We start from the raw sequence: 16,706 nt of genomic DNA on the forward strand, positions 1-16,706 counted from the left end.
TTTGTATGCGGGTAAGTTGCTGCTGGTGGGGATCTATTCTTTCTGGTAGTGATCTACTGTTTTGAGAGCGAGGTCTATTGTTGCTGGCTACTGGAGTGTCTATTGATGCAGGCTGCTGTTGTTTCTGGTGGGTCTCATGTTGTCAGGGTGTATCTTTTGTTGCTAGGGGTGGTATTTTGTTGTGGGGGTTCTATTGTTATGTGGGGGAAGTATTGTTGCTGGGGTGGGGCCTATTGTTGCAGTGGGGGGATATATAGTTGCTAGGGTGGAGTCTTTTGTTGCTGGGGTCCATTGTTGCTGGGAGAGTTTAGTCTTGTGTGGGGGGTCTGTTGTTACTGAGGTAGGGTCTATTGTTGCTGGCTGCAGAGGATCAATTTTACTGCTTTTCTTGTTATCCCTAACAAATTCCATACAAACTATGATACTTGGTTCTGTATTCTCTGAAGGGGGCAGTACTGGGAGGTAGGTAGGGATTGGAACCAAAAGAGGGTGCTCAGAGGTGGGTAGGGGGTGGAGGCAAGGGACTCAGAAGGGGGAGATCCTGCACCTATTCTCTGAAAAAAAAAAGTCCTGGTTAAATCTATTGCCAAGTGTTCCATCGCTAGGGAATGTGGTAAGGGTGACAATGGGCAGCCCTGGTGTGTGCAATAATGTAGCATACAGGGGTCAAAGAGAATACCTTTGGATCTGATCTTAGCCTTCAGATAATGATAGAGATATAGAGATTTTTTTTTGGTGGAGGGAATCCATTACCAATTTTTTGAAGGTTAGTGAAATTGTTGATTTTTGGGTGCAGGAAATGAAGATTAATAACCCTGATAGTGTTGTCTTTCATTTCATGTCACTGAATGAAGTGCACCTAATCTTTATAAATTAGCTGAGGAAGATGGAGTTAAGGACTGGTCACTATTACCTTGGTATCAAGATGAATAAGGACGATTGGCCTGTGTCTTCCACAATTGGTTGGGTCTTTTCCCAGTTAGTGGGGGATTAAAATAATGTGAGTTTCTTAGAAGGGACAGGTTTTGTAAATAATGTTGAATGTATTGATGTATATTGGGAATACAGAACCTAAAAATATTTTGCAAAATTTAGCTGTAAATCTGCCTGCAAGGAGGTTCCTGGCTGCAAATTTGAGTTCCTCCACAGTAAAGTCTGGGAAGTCTAAGATTTACCCTCCTGGCGCTATTCCCGAGTGTGGCCCGGGGTTAAATTTTAGTACCATTAGCGGTAACCCCAAGCCTCGAGATTGCATTGCAGAACCCTGGTGCAGCGTACTTACCTTATAACCAGGATCCTGCCATACTCTGTGTGTCAGGCTCCGTTCCCTGCGAGTGTCACAGCGCATGGGGGAGGAGCCCGGCAGCAAATTCAAAAAGTAAAAAAAACATAACACATACAGTACACTGTAACATTACTGTATCAAATCATTTCACATCCCTTTTGTCCCTAATGCTTTGTCCAGTGCCCTGCCTACACTTTTATATTATATATACTGTTCTTTCTGTCTGGAAACTTGAGATTGTCCATGGCAACCAAAATGTGTCTCTTTACGATAAAAGTGGGTTTTAGACCAGCTAGAAAATAGCGATAGTAAATTGGAACACTTGCCGAATTGAGAGATAGTGATTCGTGGGGAAATTAATTTTATTATAATTAGATTATTATTTTTTATAATTATTTATAGTTATTTATTATATTATAATTTAGGATTTTGTGTTTCAAACTTTATCATACTCGGGATGTCTACTAGACTCTTGTTTTTGACAGATTTAAGTGTGTTATTACTAAGAATTACAAAATATAAAATGCCAAATTTCTTTGCAAAACAATGTACCGTATATACTCGAGTATAGGCCGACCCGAGTATAAGCCGAGGCCCCCAATTTACCCCCAAAAAACTGGGAAACCTATTGACTCGTGTATAAGCCGAGGGTGAGATATGCCTGTCCATCCCTGTGTGTGTGTCCATCCATCCATCCATCCCTGTGTGTGTGTCCATCCATCCATCCATCCCTGTGTGTGTGTGTGTGTCCATCCATCCATCCATCCCTGTGTGTGTGTCCGTCCATCCATCCATCCATCCATCCCTGTGTGTGTGTCCATCCATGTGTGTGTGTGTGTGTGTGTGTGTGTGTGTGTGTGTGTGTGTGTGTGTGTGTGTGTGTGTGTGTGTGTGTGTGTGTGTGTGTGTGTGTGTGTGAGGCCTTGTGTGTCCAGCCTACCTGTGTCCCCAGCCTCCGTCCGGTCCCGAGCCTCCGTCCGGTCCCGTCCGGTCCGGTCCCGTCCCGTCCCGAGACTCCGTCCGGTCCGGTCCCGTCCCGTCCCGAGACTCCGTCCGGTCCCGTCCCGTCCCGTCCCGAGCCGAGCCGAGCCGAGCCTCCGTCCGGTCCCGTCCCAGGATCACCGCTCTTCGTCGGCGCCCATTTTCCTGTTCAAATGCCGCGCCTCCCTGTCTGTGATAGGCGGAACACAATTTCCCAGCAGTCTGTGTTCCGCCTATCACGGCCATCCTTTCATCCTCGTCCGTAGTACGAGGATGAGCGGATGTCCGTGATAGGCGGAACACAGGCTGCTGGGAAATTCAGTGTTCCGCCTATCACAGGCGAAGGCGGAGCCGGAGGCGCGGCTTTTGAATTAGAATAGAATGGCCGCTGTCTGTCTGCTCGACACGCTGATCGAGCAGGCAGACAGCGATGACTCGAGTATAAGCCGAGGGGGGCACTTTCAGCCTCAAAAAAGAGGCTGAAAATCTCGGCTTATACTCGAGTATATACGGTACCCCTTTGAGATTAATAAAATCAGACAAAATCAAACCGCCAGGGAGATTAATGTAGTATGGGTGGGCAGGGCTTTTTTTCTATTTACTTAAATTCCTATACGTCCTGGCTAACTACCCAAGTAGAATACCAAAGTCAATTTTTGAACAGATTAATACTATCTGCACAGCATTTCTCTGGCAGTGTTAAACACCTAGAATAGCCTTAAAGAGCCTGAAACTACCGTCTCATATAATAGGGCTTGTTTACCCTAACTTCTACCTTTATTACCTAGTATTATAACTAGTGCATAGCCATGACTGGTTACACCCTACTTTGGCTAATGCATGTACCAATACTAAAGCAGCCACAGTCTCATAGAAATCCTTCATAATATTATCTAACAACATCAACTACCCCCCTGTCGTTGCACTACTATGTTGAGGATTTCCCTTTCCCTTTTCCTCACCATAGTGACCCATATTTCCACAACCTCTTGCTCAGCATGACCCATCCCCACCCTGTGAGAGTTACATGCCTTATCTGACCAGCAAAGATGGTCATCTTAAGGGGTTACATACCTATGCCCTTTTAAAGGTGTTGAATATCCTCTCAGTATAATTCACAGTACACATTCATTGAATAAAAAAGATTTCTTTATCAACCAAATTGTTAAAAACTGTAAACTAAGGCCGCGTACACACGGGTGGATTGTCTGTCCAACTTAGTCCGCTGAACCGTGTTTCAGCGGACAATCCACTCGTGTGTGGGCTTCAGCGGACTTTTTCAGCGGACTGTCTGACGAACAAAGTCTTACGGAATTTCCGTAATTTTGTCCGTTCAAACTTGGTTTTGTCCGTCCAAACTTGGTTTCAGTGGACAGTCCGTGTGTAGGCAAGTTGGACGGACTAAGTATGGCGCATGCTCAGAAAGGATTTACACGGCCGAAGGTTGCATTGCAGTGTATAGGACGTCGTTTTTCTAGTCCCGTCATACGTGCTGTACATGTCATCACGCACGATTTCAGCGGACTGTCTGCTCATCGTGTGTGGTCAAGTCCGTTCATTCAAATTTTGAACGGACTGTCTGTCGGATTGTCTGACGAACTTAGTTGGGCAGACAATCCGCCCGTGTGTACGCGGCCTTAGGTGTTAACATATACCCCTTATGCATAATGGAAGCAAAATGTTTGCATTTAATCAAACCCAAGGCACCCCAAAGATAGAAAGAGACCCCTCCTCATGTATGTAGACAAAAAAATATCAGAATAACATGAAATAACTTCATGTAGCTGTGACCATATCACACAAAGAGGAAGTAAATCTTCTTGGAGATGCCTTTAGTGCCCATCCCATATAGTAGGTGGATCTGGAGAGAGAGAACAGTACATTTACCAAATTGACAAATGTGGACACCTAGGAAATTGATTAACTGTAAAACAATAGGTGTCGTATACTGCATGAAATGCCAATGTAAGGCCTTCTATGTAGATAAAACCAAGAGATTATTTCACAAACTGATCCAGGACTATGTGTATGAAATCAAAAATGGCCTAATGGAATCAGTCATCAGTCGCCATATGGGTCTCTATCATAACTTTAACCTAGACTATATGTTTTTTTGCATTTGAGCATGTTAGTGAATCACCAAGAGGAGGGGATATTGATATACAGCTTTTGCAGCTGGAAACCCAAAAGGATTTTTAAACTGAATGCAGCAAAACCACCATGTATGAATGAATATATTAGCTTCAAATCCTTCCTTTAAATTGCCAAATCCTACCATATATTAGATATCGGCTATGAGTTTTAGGACATGTAAATCTAGATAAGGTCAAATGAGTGTTGAAGATTTTTATTCATTTCCACCAATTATACAATATAGTCAATATAGTTGTATTTTTGTCAATTTGTGTTTATGCAAGGCTATATGGAGGAGAGCGTCTCAGTTCTGTGTCAGGATGAGTTATCCCCTCCTTGTCTGATATGGTTACAGCTACATTATTAACCACTTCAGCCCCAGAAGGATTTACCCCCTTCCTGACCAGAGTATATTTTGCGATTCAGCGTTGCTTTAACTGACAATTGCGCGGTAGTGAGCTGTTGTACCCAAACAAAAATTACATCCTTTTTTTCCCACAAATAGAGCTTTCTTTTTGTGGTATTCAATCAGCTCTGCGTTTTTTATTTTTTGCGCTATAAACAAAAAAAGAGTGACAATATTGAAAAAAAAACGCATTATTTTTTACTTTTGCTATAATAGATATCCCCCAAAAATATATTAAAAAATGTATTATTTTTTTCCTCAGTTTAGGCCGATACGCATTCTTTGACATATATTTGGTAAAAAAAAATCGCAAAAAACATTTATTGATTGGTTTGCACAAAAGTTATAGCGTCTACAAAATAGGGGATAGATTTATGGCATTTTTATTAATAATTTCTTTTTTTTTACTAGTAATGATGGCGATCAGCGATTTTTATCATAACTGAGACATTATGGCGGACACATCGGCCAATTTTGACACATTTCTGGGACCATTGGCATTAATACAGCGATCAATGCTATAAAATTGCATTGATTACAGTAAAAATTTCACTGGCAGTGAAGGGGTTAACCACTAGGAGGCTAGGGAGGGGTTAAGTGTGTCCTGGGGTGTGTTTCTAACTGTCTGGGGGATGGGTTAGCAGTGACACGACAATGATCGCTGCTCCCGATGACAGGTAGCAGACGATCAGTGTCCTGTCACTAGGCAGAACGGGGAGATGCTGTTTTTACATCGGCATCTCTCCATTCTTCAGCTCCGTGAAACGATCGTGGGCATCCCCATGGACATCGAGTCCACGGGTCCCGCGGGCATTGTCACGGAGCTCGCGGCAGGCGCATTCGCATGACAGCAAATTCAAAGTAACGCACGGGTACGTTACTTTGCTCAGCCGTGCCATTCTGCCAATGTATACATACAGGCGACAGTCGGCAAGCGGTTAAAGAGTAGGGGAGAACAATTTGGGACTTAGGGATGGAGGCACTGGACCTTACCAGGTTCCCGCCTCATTCAATCAATCTAAATAGAAAATATCGGGGACGGGAACTGGGACTTCAAATGAAGCACATAGATACTAATGAATGATTTTAATATGCATAAAAATAGAATCTGTTGATAACAAAATACATGATGCCAATGATAAAACATGTAAAATCAACTAGTACAGTTGAAGTATATACATACTGTGACATTAAGCGAGGTGAAGTAATGGATAATTGGTATATTTCACCTCACATGCGTTCTATTGTAAGAGAATGAACCAGAATCTGGCCTGGGTTTTTCCAGCCTATGTGGCAGGCTTGGTTCCGGTCTGGATGTTGTGGTCCACTTGAGTCCATGCTCAGGTGGACTTTAAATGAGCAGGAAGAGATCACAGGATAGCTCTGGCCGGAGACTCAGAAGCAAATCTGAGAGAGAGCTCTGTTTGGACTTAAAAAGAAGGTTTGCTTTACCACATGTTTTATGGGTGAAGGGGACCAGCCCCACACCGTATAGAGAGGAGTCTATTGTTTAGATTAGCGCCAGACAGCAAGGATTTACTTTACTGTTTTTGTTTGTTTTCATGCAAACCTCTTCTAAATAAAGCTGGTAACCTGCCAGATTTTAAAGAAACTGCATGCACGCTGACCTTAATTGAAGCTAATCTCCCACAATACATACATACACAAACATTTGGTAGAGATAAAAATTCACATGGTTACAAAAAGTAATACGGTATAGAATATAAAGGATAACTGAGGGAACATAGAAAACTTAAAACACGCCATATATCAGTTCTACAAGTTTCAGGGATTGATCCAATCTTCAGGAGCATGCACATGATTGAGGTACATATAATAAGGAATTTTGATTTGGTCTGATCCTGTCAAGGAAGAAGATGATAATGGAAAAGTGGTATATGTAGAAAATAAAAATGATAAACCCAAAGGGGCCCTCACTTATAAAAGTACTTACGACTATAGAATGAAGTGTGGCATTCCCACCGAGAGCTGAGGCGGCATGGAGCTGTTAATCGCCCAACATGGACAGCATCTAGGGGATATAGATCTCTAGTAATCATGGAATTAGCATGGGTGCTGAAACCAAGAATGGACTACTGTGAGGATCATATAGCTTAATAAAATGTATAGAATCCTGTGCTCGGTAGAGGACAGGACAGTGATTAATAAGCAAGGTTACAGTAAAGTCCAAGATAAGTGCGAATAGAAAGTTACAAGGTGGTAGGAATAGAGGGTGAGGTCACCAGGTGAAACAATGAAAAACCATACTGTGAAAATGCCTGTAGAGGCTGGTGATAAAAAATAAATTAATAAAAAAAAAATTAATTGAGCGGGTTACCTGAAACTAGCCCACAGTGATCAAAGTCTGAGTAATGCAAAGATGAAACCATGTGGAAATATTGGAACCATCAGAATGAAAGGACAGGGTCCTTATGGGTGCAGCCGCCAACATACGTCGCAAAAAATTTCATGATGACATGCGGGGGGGGGGGGGGGGGTCCGTCCAGAGCTGGCGCCAAATTCAACCCCCCATCTTGCCTCCAGATTAAAAAACAGCATTGTTAAGGTGGAGCCAACGTTGTGACGCTGCCCCTCCGGTGTGCAATGCGTCAACGCCCTCATCCTCCCGCCCCAACACAGAGGGGGGAGGAGGTTCCATTGCGTGCAATGCAGCTCCCGGAAGGGAAGGGAGCAAAGCTTCTAACCAGATCATGTGGCACATTTACATAAGCAGTAAATTGGAAAAGGGATGGACCTGTCAGTCTCCATCCCTTGTTATCTGACTATGAGCCCTGTAGAGAGAGGGTAAATTAGGCAGTACAATAGATGGTATACATATTACAATTAATCCTATCAGACCAAACTAAAAAGAAACAATGTTATATTGTCTACATACATGAGAAGGGGTCTCCCTCTATGTTTGGGGTGCCTCGGGTTTGAAGATATGCAGACATTATGTTTTTATTACCTATAGGAAGTATATGTTAACCCCAAAGTTTACAGTTTTTTACAATTTGGTTAATAAATAAATCTTTTTTACGAAATGAACCTGTACTGTGAATTATACTGAGAGGAGATTCAACGTCTTTAAAGTCCCATTGGTTTTCTAGTCTTTTTCAATGTCCTTTTTCAGGATGTGGTGTTGAATTGGTCAACTGGGACCATATATGTTTTTCTATTACCTATGCCATTTGTACACCTCACAAGGGTTTAAATCCTTTTCGCAACTGGACATGGAATTTATTATCCCATCCACCTACCTATTTTATTATTATCAACTGTACCATGCCAAAAAGGCACAATTTGGGTCATTAGACACAATTTGGGTCAACCCACTGATGATGATTACACCCCTCAAAAAACTGCTTCTACACCGTGACCCATTGAAACGTATCTCTGAGTATAACTCTGGACTTGTGACTGACTCCAATCACAGATTCTCCATTGCTCAAACTAGATGGTCCTCATTAGACATACAATTTACTGATTTAGAATGGTCTGAATTTAATGATACTTATAAAAACTCGGTAAACTCTTCAAAAGAGTGAACCTGGGGGTCATGACCTAGGGTCAGCATCAGCTAAGTCCAAACTCCCGTGAGGGGGTCCCAGGAAGAATATCGGTTGGCCCTTAGATTCCACACCCTGGGGGATCCCGTGACACCTGCTCACCTGTGGGCTCACACCAGTGGCATTGTGGCAGTTTGCTCAAGCCATGAGCTTCTTGGAGAGTCCCCCACTGGCCAAAGACCAAATGCAACACCTAGCTCAGAGACTTAACTCCCGGAAAGCAAATCAAGAGCAAATAATGCTGTTTCTACAGGATCTTTCCTCCCACCTGGATCGTGTGCAAGTGGCTGTAACCTTGGCTTCTTCAGTCTCTGCTTCTGCCTCATCGGCTCTAGTGTTACCTGCTACACCTGGAAATCCCTGCCTGCGTCTGCCACCACCACCTAATTTTTCTGGTGGCCCTAAGGCCTGTTGTGGCTTCATAAATCAGTGTTCCATCCACTTTGGTGTGATCTGTTGGAAAATGGTGGCTGGAAAGTTCAAAGTGGCATATATCATCTCCGTCCTTTCTTGTGATGCCCTAGCTTGGGGCTCCCTACTCTGGGAACGACATGATCCTATCACCTCCAACCTCCAGGAGCTATTGGATGCATTCCAGAAAACTTTTGAACTCACATGGAATAATGAGGTTCTTACCACTACCTCCTGGCAGGGCCTATCTGAGTGTGTAAAGGATGAACTCGCTGGATGCACCATTCCTACCACGCTTGATGATTTGATCACATTGAGCATTCAAATAGACATCCGCTTTCAGGAGCAGGCTTTGGAGAGATCCAAATCCAGTTGTTCTCCTTCTGGCCGTCCAGCATAGGTTTTCCAAGAACGTACGGAACCCTCTCTGTTTCCAATCTCTCAAACCTTGGAAGAACCTATGCAGCTTGGGGGCGAACTTGCCTTACTCCCAGAGGAATGCACCTGTCGCATGTGTTTGGGCTTGTTCCTTTACTGTGGCAATAAAAGACATAATTTGAACTCCTGTCCAACAATTCCGGGAAACTCCAGGGTCTAGGTCACTCTGAAGGTAGTGGTCTAGACTGATCCTTTAATTCTGTCAGCTTCCCTCGTTTCACCCTACCCGTGTCTATCCATTTAGCTCAAAACACTTATCAACTCTGCATACGTGGACTCTGGAGCAGCCAGGAATCCCATGTCACCTGCTCACCTGTGGTCTCACACCAGTGGCATTGTGACATAATGCTTCAATAACAAATCCATTTGGATGCTATGTGTCGATCCATGGTGTGCTGGTAAATATCCTTGTTGTGACTTCCTGAACCAGTTTCCAGCTGGTGGTTGCTGCAGCACCCAAATCTTCTAGAGCTTTATTTAGACCCCTTTCACACTGGAGGCATTTTTTCATGCGCTTTAGCGCAAAAAATAGCGCCTGTAAAGCGCCTGAAAACTGCCTCATCTGCAATCCCAGTGTGAAAGCCTGAGTGCTTTTACACTAGAGCGCTGCACTGGTAGGACATCAAAAAAGTCTTGCAAGTAGTTTGAGGCGCTATAGGAGATGTGTATACACTGCTTTTAAAGCGCCCCTGCCCATTGAAATTAATAAGCTCTTAGAATGTGTTCCGATGGGAATATGAAATATTACTTGTGATTGGCTTCCGCATCTTGCACCCCTGACGACTTCAGTATTAGAGGGTTCTGTTTGAGCAGATCGGTAGATGTCGTGTCTCGCTGTGTATGGGCATGAACAATCAATTATCTTGCCAAGCTTACAGATGGAATTTGATAAAGCTGTCTCCTCCCAAACTGATAGGAGGTTTGGCAGCATATACAGCCAGGACGAGATTAATACAATCCTCTTTCCTAGGGATGAAAACAAAGCATTTGGAACTGACACTGTCACTGATCTTTATCATGAGATTAAACAATTAATGCCCCATACACACGGTCGGAAATTCTGACGGAAAAAGTCTGATCGGATTATGTTGTCGGAAAAACCGATCGTGTGTGGGCTTTATTGGACTTTTTCTGTCTGAATTTCCGGCGGAAAAAGTTTGAGAGCTGGATCTAAAATTTTCCGACAACAAGATCCGTTCAGACTTTTTCCGATCGTGTGTAGAGAATTCCAACAGACAAAGTGCCATGCATGCTTAGAATAAATTACAAGACGAAAGCTATTGGCTACTGGCCTTTTTATAGTCCCGTCATACGTGATTTACGTCACCTCGTTCTGAATGATCGGATTTCCCGGCGACTGTGTGTATGCAACACAAGTTTCGGACAAAATCCATAGAAAAAAATCCAATGGATTTTGTGGTTGGAATGTCCGACCGTGTGTACAGGACATAAGGAAAAGAAGAGTTGGCCTGGAATTACAAGGCCAGAAATTTTCTGAATACTATAGAACAAAGAAAATACCAAGGGGATCCATATTAAAAACCAACCCACGGTTGGCTGTCATAAACATGAATTCTGTGAACGGTGGTGGGAAGTGGCTACTCAGAATTTGCTTAACTTTATGCTGATCCTGATGGGATGGGTGAAATAGAGGATGAGGACGAGGATGAGGACTAGGGTAAAATATTAGAGACCTCCAAACTGGTATCTCCTAAACTATCTGACAGACTTACACAAGTTTATATTACCCAAAGAGCATACCTAACCCCACAACGACTGGTCAAATTTTGTCCATCTCACAGCGACAGATGCCCTAAATGCCTAATTACAATTGGTACCTTTGACCATATAATTTGGCAGTGGCCCCGGATCCAGGGCTACTGGTCTCAAATAGTCCAGTTCTTACATGATCAAATGGGCTCACCAGTGTCCCTGGACCCCAAACAATGCCTATTGGGCCTGTTCCCAGAAGATGAAATAGATAAATTCACACGTGACTTCTTACACGAAACCCTTTTCTTAGCAAGGAAAATGGTGGCCCGTAACTGGATCCAGACGACAGCCCCTACATTATCGGCTTGGATTGCAGAGATTAATAATACAATACCGTATAAAAAAGTGGTTTATTTGAATAGAGGGTGCCTGGCCAAATATAATAAAATATGGGACAGATGGCTTAAATCCTCTACAACTTGCACCTTGTAATATTACCGAATATTTTTATGCCTGTGCAACTCATCCCCTGTATCGTATACTGTTCATATGCAAATGTATAATATATACAGTCTTTAGTGAATGTGGAATACCGACACCAGCGATACTGGTTGAGTTCAGAACTCCTTTTTTTTAATTTATATATAATTGTTTGAATTTAATTTGAAGTTTATTGAGCAGAATGATTGTATCTGTTACATGTAATACAGTGTACGAACTCCTCGTATAATTCTTTTTATATCAAACGGAAAAAAACTCAATAAACTTTTAGTTTCAAATAAAAAAAACTTTATGTTGATCCTCATTGAAGAAGTTAAAGTCCAACTGTGCCAAGTTAACAGGGAATTAACTACATTGAAACTGTCGGTCTAGGACAAAAATAAACAACCTAATACATTGCAACAATTTGACAGTGAGATCTCAATATACACAGCAAGACAAAAATAATCCAAACATGACAAATTCAAGCTGATAGATCAAGATTACCAGGAAGGAAGGGTATATCCCTGGCTCATGGGCTTCAGTCAACCAAGGTGAAGACTCCACACATGTCCCCATTTTCTGGTTCCAAGAGGAGTCGATGATCCAGGAGATGCAGCAACAGGCCACAGCACCCAACCACCATGTAGCAACCGCCGGTGCCTGAAACGTGCCCAGTGATTAATAGATAACTCACCATTCGCTATAGGTCTAGATTATGACTCTTATCAAAGGGCCTTTCTTTTTGCCCTACTGATAGATTTCAGAATTTTGACTTTGATCTTAAGTGTTCTTTCAAATTGAAACATCTCAACCTCAAACATTTTCACACATCACCTAAAATAATGGGCAACAGACCAGTGACACAATTTAAACTCAAAAGACATTTTTTTCAACCTCGACAATTCCACTCCATTGACAGCTTTATATGAACAATCAAACATGATGTGCGTAACAATGTCTCCAACAATACATACACTAAATTAAGTACCGATGAGTTCACTGCATTAAGGACACTTAAGGATGACAAAAGTATTATCATTAAACCCGCCAATAAAGGCGGTGCTATAGTGGTCATGGACTATGTGGATTACATGGAGATCATGATTGCTATGTTGCTATGTTGTCTGATACAGCAAGTTATGCTGTAATCAAACAGAACCCTGTACAAAGTATCAAAAATACATTAAACTCTTTGATCAACATTGGTAGACTGAATGGCTGGATATCTCTCGCTCACTCCTTGTGTCTAGGGCTTCCCGTGGTAGATGACCCAGAAACTTTAGAGACTGACGACAGATCCCCTTAAAGGGATTTTTATTTGCTAAAACGTAGTTAACAACAGTCTCTAGTGTAGGATCAGAGGGTTAGGTGAAAAGTCCAGGTACTCTTAGTATCAAAGTCAGTAATAAAGAACTTTCTTACTTTGACTAAATCCAGAGAATAGCCACTCACAGCTGGATGTTCACTCTAGTTGGATAGTCCCTCTCTCACAAGGCCTAGCAGCCAAAAGGGTGCTTAAATCAGGAACAAGTCTCTGCTATAGACTCTATTGTAGAACATGTAGAAATAAGTCTCTGCCACAGACTTTGTTGTAGAACATGAACAAGGAAACTTGAATACTTGTAGAACACTAGTGTGGTACCAGTATCTTTCAGCCGGTCCGGTGATACCACACAAAATAGGATTCACTCAGGTCCTTCAGCTTTAACAGGCTCTTGCTAAGAAGCCAACCCTTGCATGGCCTTATCTGAAGAGTCCTCACCTGGATAACTACGAAGTCGCTGGGCCACTCCACAACCTGAGATGGTACCGGACCACCTCCAAATCATTTCCTTCATTTCCTTGCCTCTGGCTAGCCAGCCCCGAGACATAAAGTCGGGTGGATCTGCACCCCATGCCATAGGTGTCTTGGGGAGTGGTCAGGAGGACCAGGACCATGGAGTCAGAACATACTTCTGGACCGAAACCCCGAACGACGTAACATCGCCATCTTAAGTACCCTCTCCCAGAAAGCACAGAAAGAGTGACACTCCCACTGGGCTGGCTCCGAGAGAAAGTAACCTAAAAGCACCCAACCAGACTGTGTTACCATGCCTGCCAGAAGAGACAGCACCTCCTATGGCCAGGCTGAACCCTATAGTCAGGGGTCAAGTCCTGGGGAAAAAAGTGTGGGAACTCCCACCCAAGATCCACTCCCCCATGCGCTCATACGCACGAACACTTTAAAAGTGGTATTTTTCATCCAATTTTCGTATTGTGTGTATGAAGCTTAACTGTTAGTACATAAAAAAAATAAAAAAATCCTCAATAAACATAAATACGGTACTTCTCGGAATAATCAGCATTCATTCAATTGTGCTTCCATGCAAACGTGAACATCATGTTCTGATCTTTATTGGGGAATTTTATTTTGTATATAGAGTGTTTATGTGGTGAGTTTACACTTTTCATTGAGCAGAGTTTGGATAACACAGGGTTAAACGGAAAGATCATAAATGAACTGCACATTATCTGGACAGAATGCTTGGGGAGATAGTGATGTGTTCCTGCTTAGGAGATGTATGTTAGCTTGGGGGGCTGCAAACTCTGCAGGGGCTCCAACACACACTCGCTGCTATTCCAACCCTTCACATATTTCCACATAAACTTCCCCCCTGACATTAAACTTTGCCAGGTATTGTGCTCAGCTTACCACCCCAAACTGATGTTCCTCCCTCTGCTCACCTCTCTCCCTGCATGTCCCGTGAGCAGAATAGCTGATCTACTCGCTATCTGTGATTGACAGGTAGATCGCAGTGGAAGCTGTCATGGGGCCCCCTACTGGCAATGCCTGAATGGTCAGGCTGTGTCGGCGGCTGCTGGTGTAGCACCTGCCACACAGCTCGCATACTTCAAAGTCTTGCAGGACAGGACTGTTAATGGGAACTGAGTTCCTGTTGTGGAAAAAGTACAGGAACTCCGTTCCCATGCGTTCCCGCAGGACTTGAGCCCTGCCTATAGTCCATTCAGACTGATGCTGAGGTCAAAATTTGGAATAATTATACCCAAACCAAACTGCAGTCCAGATGTAATGTTAAATTTCAAAACATATAGTGCATGCTCTTCAGGAGCCAGCACTACATATGGTTTACCCAAAATCCACAAAGGTAAGAATCCTTTGAAATTCAGACCCATTTTGTCTGGCACAGGGTCAATCACGCAACCTCTGGCTCAGTTTCTTGACTTATTTTTACAGCCTTTGGTATGGAAGTTGCCAGCTTATATTAGGGACACAAATAATTTTTTGGAGAAATTTAATGTGTTCATGGACTTTAATGATGTGTGGAAACTTGCACCCATGGATATTGGGTCCCTATACACATGCATACCCAATGAAGCTGGACTGCAGGCCGTCAGACACTTTTTGACTGGCACAGAATCGATACAAGTACCAAATGAGTTTCTGATCGAATGTCTTGACTTTGTACTCACGAGCAATTACTTTTCATTTGAAGGGAATAAATAGGCACAGATTCGAGGCATGGCCATGGGGAGATCTGTGGCCCCATCCTTTCCAAATATCTTTGTAAGTTTTCTTGAGGAAGCTATATTTATCTCTCTGTTGCCTTCACTAACCATATTAAATGTTGGTTAAGATATATAGATGACATTTTCCTCATCTGGATGGGCGATGATGCTCGGTTCTTTGACTTTGTTGACTTTCTGGACAGTGTCTTCACAGGGGTTGTATTTACGCCAGAAATTTCACAGTGCAATATCTCCTTTCTGGATGTGATGATTACTAAATTCCCAAGACTCCCTGGTCACATCACTGTTTACAAAACCTACTATCAGGAACCATGAAACAGACAGAGACAGAAGTACAATCAAATCACACTTGTTTATTAATAAAAATAAAAGGTAAATAGAAAAAAAGCGTAGTCAAGCATAGCCAGAGTACAGTAGCCAGATCGAGTAGTCAGCCAGTCCAAAGTTCATTAACCAGATCAGGTAATCAGCCAGGCTAGAAGTCAGGGATCCAAGGAGAGCAACTGCAAGCAGGATAAGAAGCCAGGAGGCATGTCAGCAAGCCAGTCTTGAAACAAACAGCAGGAGATGGTTCCTTGTGATGTGACCAGCGCGAAGGCAGATGATAGAGTGAGCAAGAAGGCTTTAAATAGGCAGGTCAGACGAGCATCATTGGGAACAGCTGGTAACTGTGGAAAGAGAAGAGAGCTGGCAATTAGCCGACAGATGAGCGGCCAGCCCAGAGGAGGAAGGGCTAGGCCAGCCCAGAGGAGGAAGGGCTAAGCCAGCCCTGACACCTACTGACAGAAATAAACTCTCATTATCAAAGTGCACACCCCAATCATCTTCAAAATAACCTTCCAATATGTCAGTTTATGAGAGTTTTACGTATTTGCTTGGCCAGGTCCATGATTACTCGCACCACATCAACTTGGCTGTTGGATTGACCACTGTTCATCCACACATTTAACCGTGAATCTGATCATATCAGACAGGCGGTAACACAAAAGTTACACATTTTACAGGCTGACAACTCATTGACGTCTGATCTCAAAATGGTGCCTTTGATTGCACATAGATGCAATAAGACTCTTTGTGATTTTCACGTACAAACCGACGCTAGACAAAATTACGCCAGAACTACAGCCAGAATTTCCCAGAGAACTGGTTGCTACAAATGCCACAAGTGTAATGTGTGTAATTCTCTCATATATGGGTCTCTCGTAATAGTTTACGCACCCACATAAGGAGAATCGTTATCTGATTCAGGATTATCTGAACTGTAAAACTGATTACTATTATTATTATTTTTATACTTTAGCTTTACCTTTATTTTTTATTTCCTTTTTTATTTCCTTTTTTATTTCTACTTTATATTTATTTTCATATAGTTTTATTTTTATTTGTTATTAATTTATTTTTGTGTATATATATTTATATATATATATATATATATATATATATATATATATATATATATATATGTATATATATATATATATATATATATATATATATATATATATATATATATATATATATATATATGTATATATATATATATATATATATATATATGTATATATATATATATATGTATATATATATATATAACTTTTTATTTTTCTACGTGTTTATTTCTATATTTTTTCATCCGTTATTGTCTATCTTTTATACTCTCTATTTTTAATTTGTAGTTTTGCTTTTATTTATTTCCTTTATATTTTACATTTTAGTTATTTTCATTTATACATTTTCTCCCTCCATTTCCTTCTGTTTT

Source organism: Lithobates pipiens, unplaced genomic scaffold, assembly GCF_037356315.1.
Source record: "Lithobates pipiens isolate NorthernLeopardFrog02 unplaced genomic scaffold, aLitPip1_a1.2 Scaffold_19, whole genome shotgun sequence".
NCBI classification, from domain to species: Eukaryota; Metazoa; Chordata; class Amphibia; order Anura; family Ranidae; genus Lithobates; species Lithobates pipiens.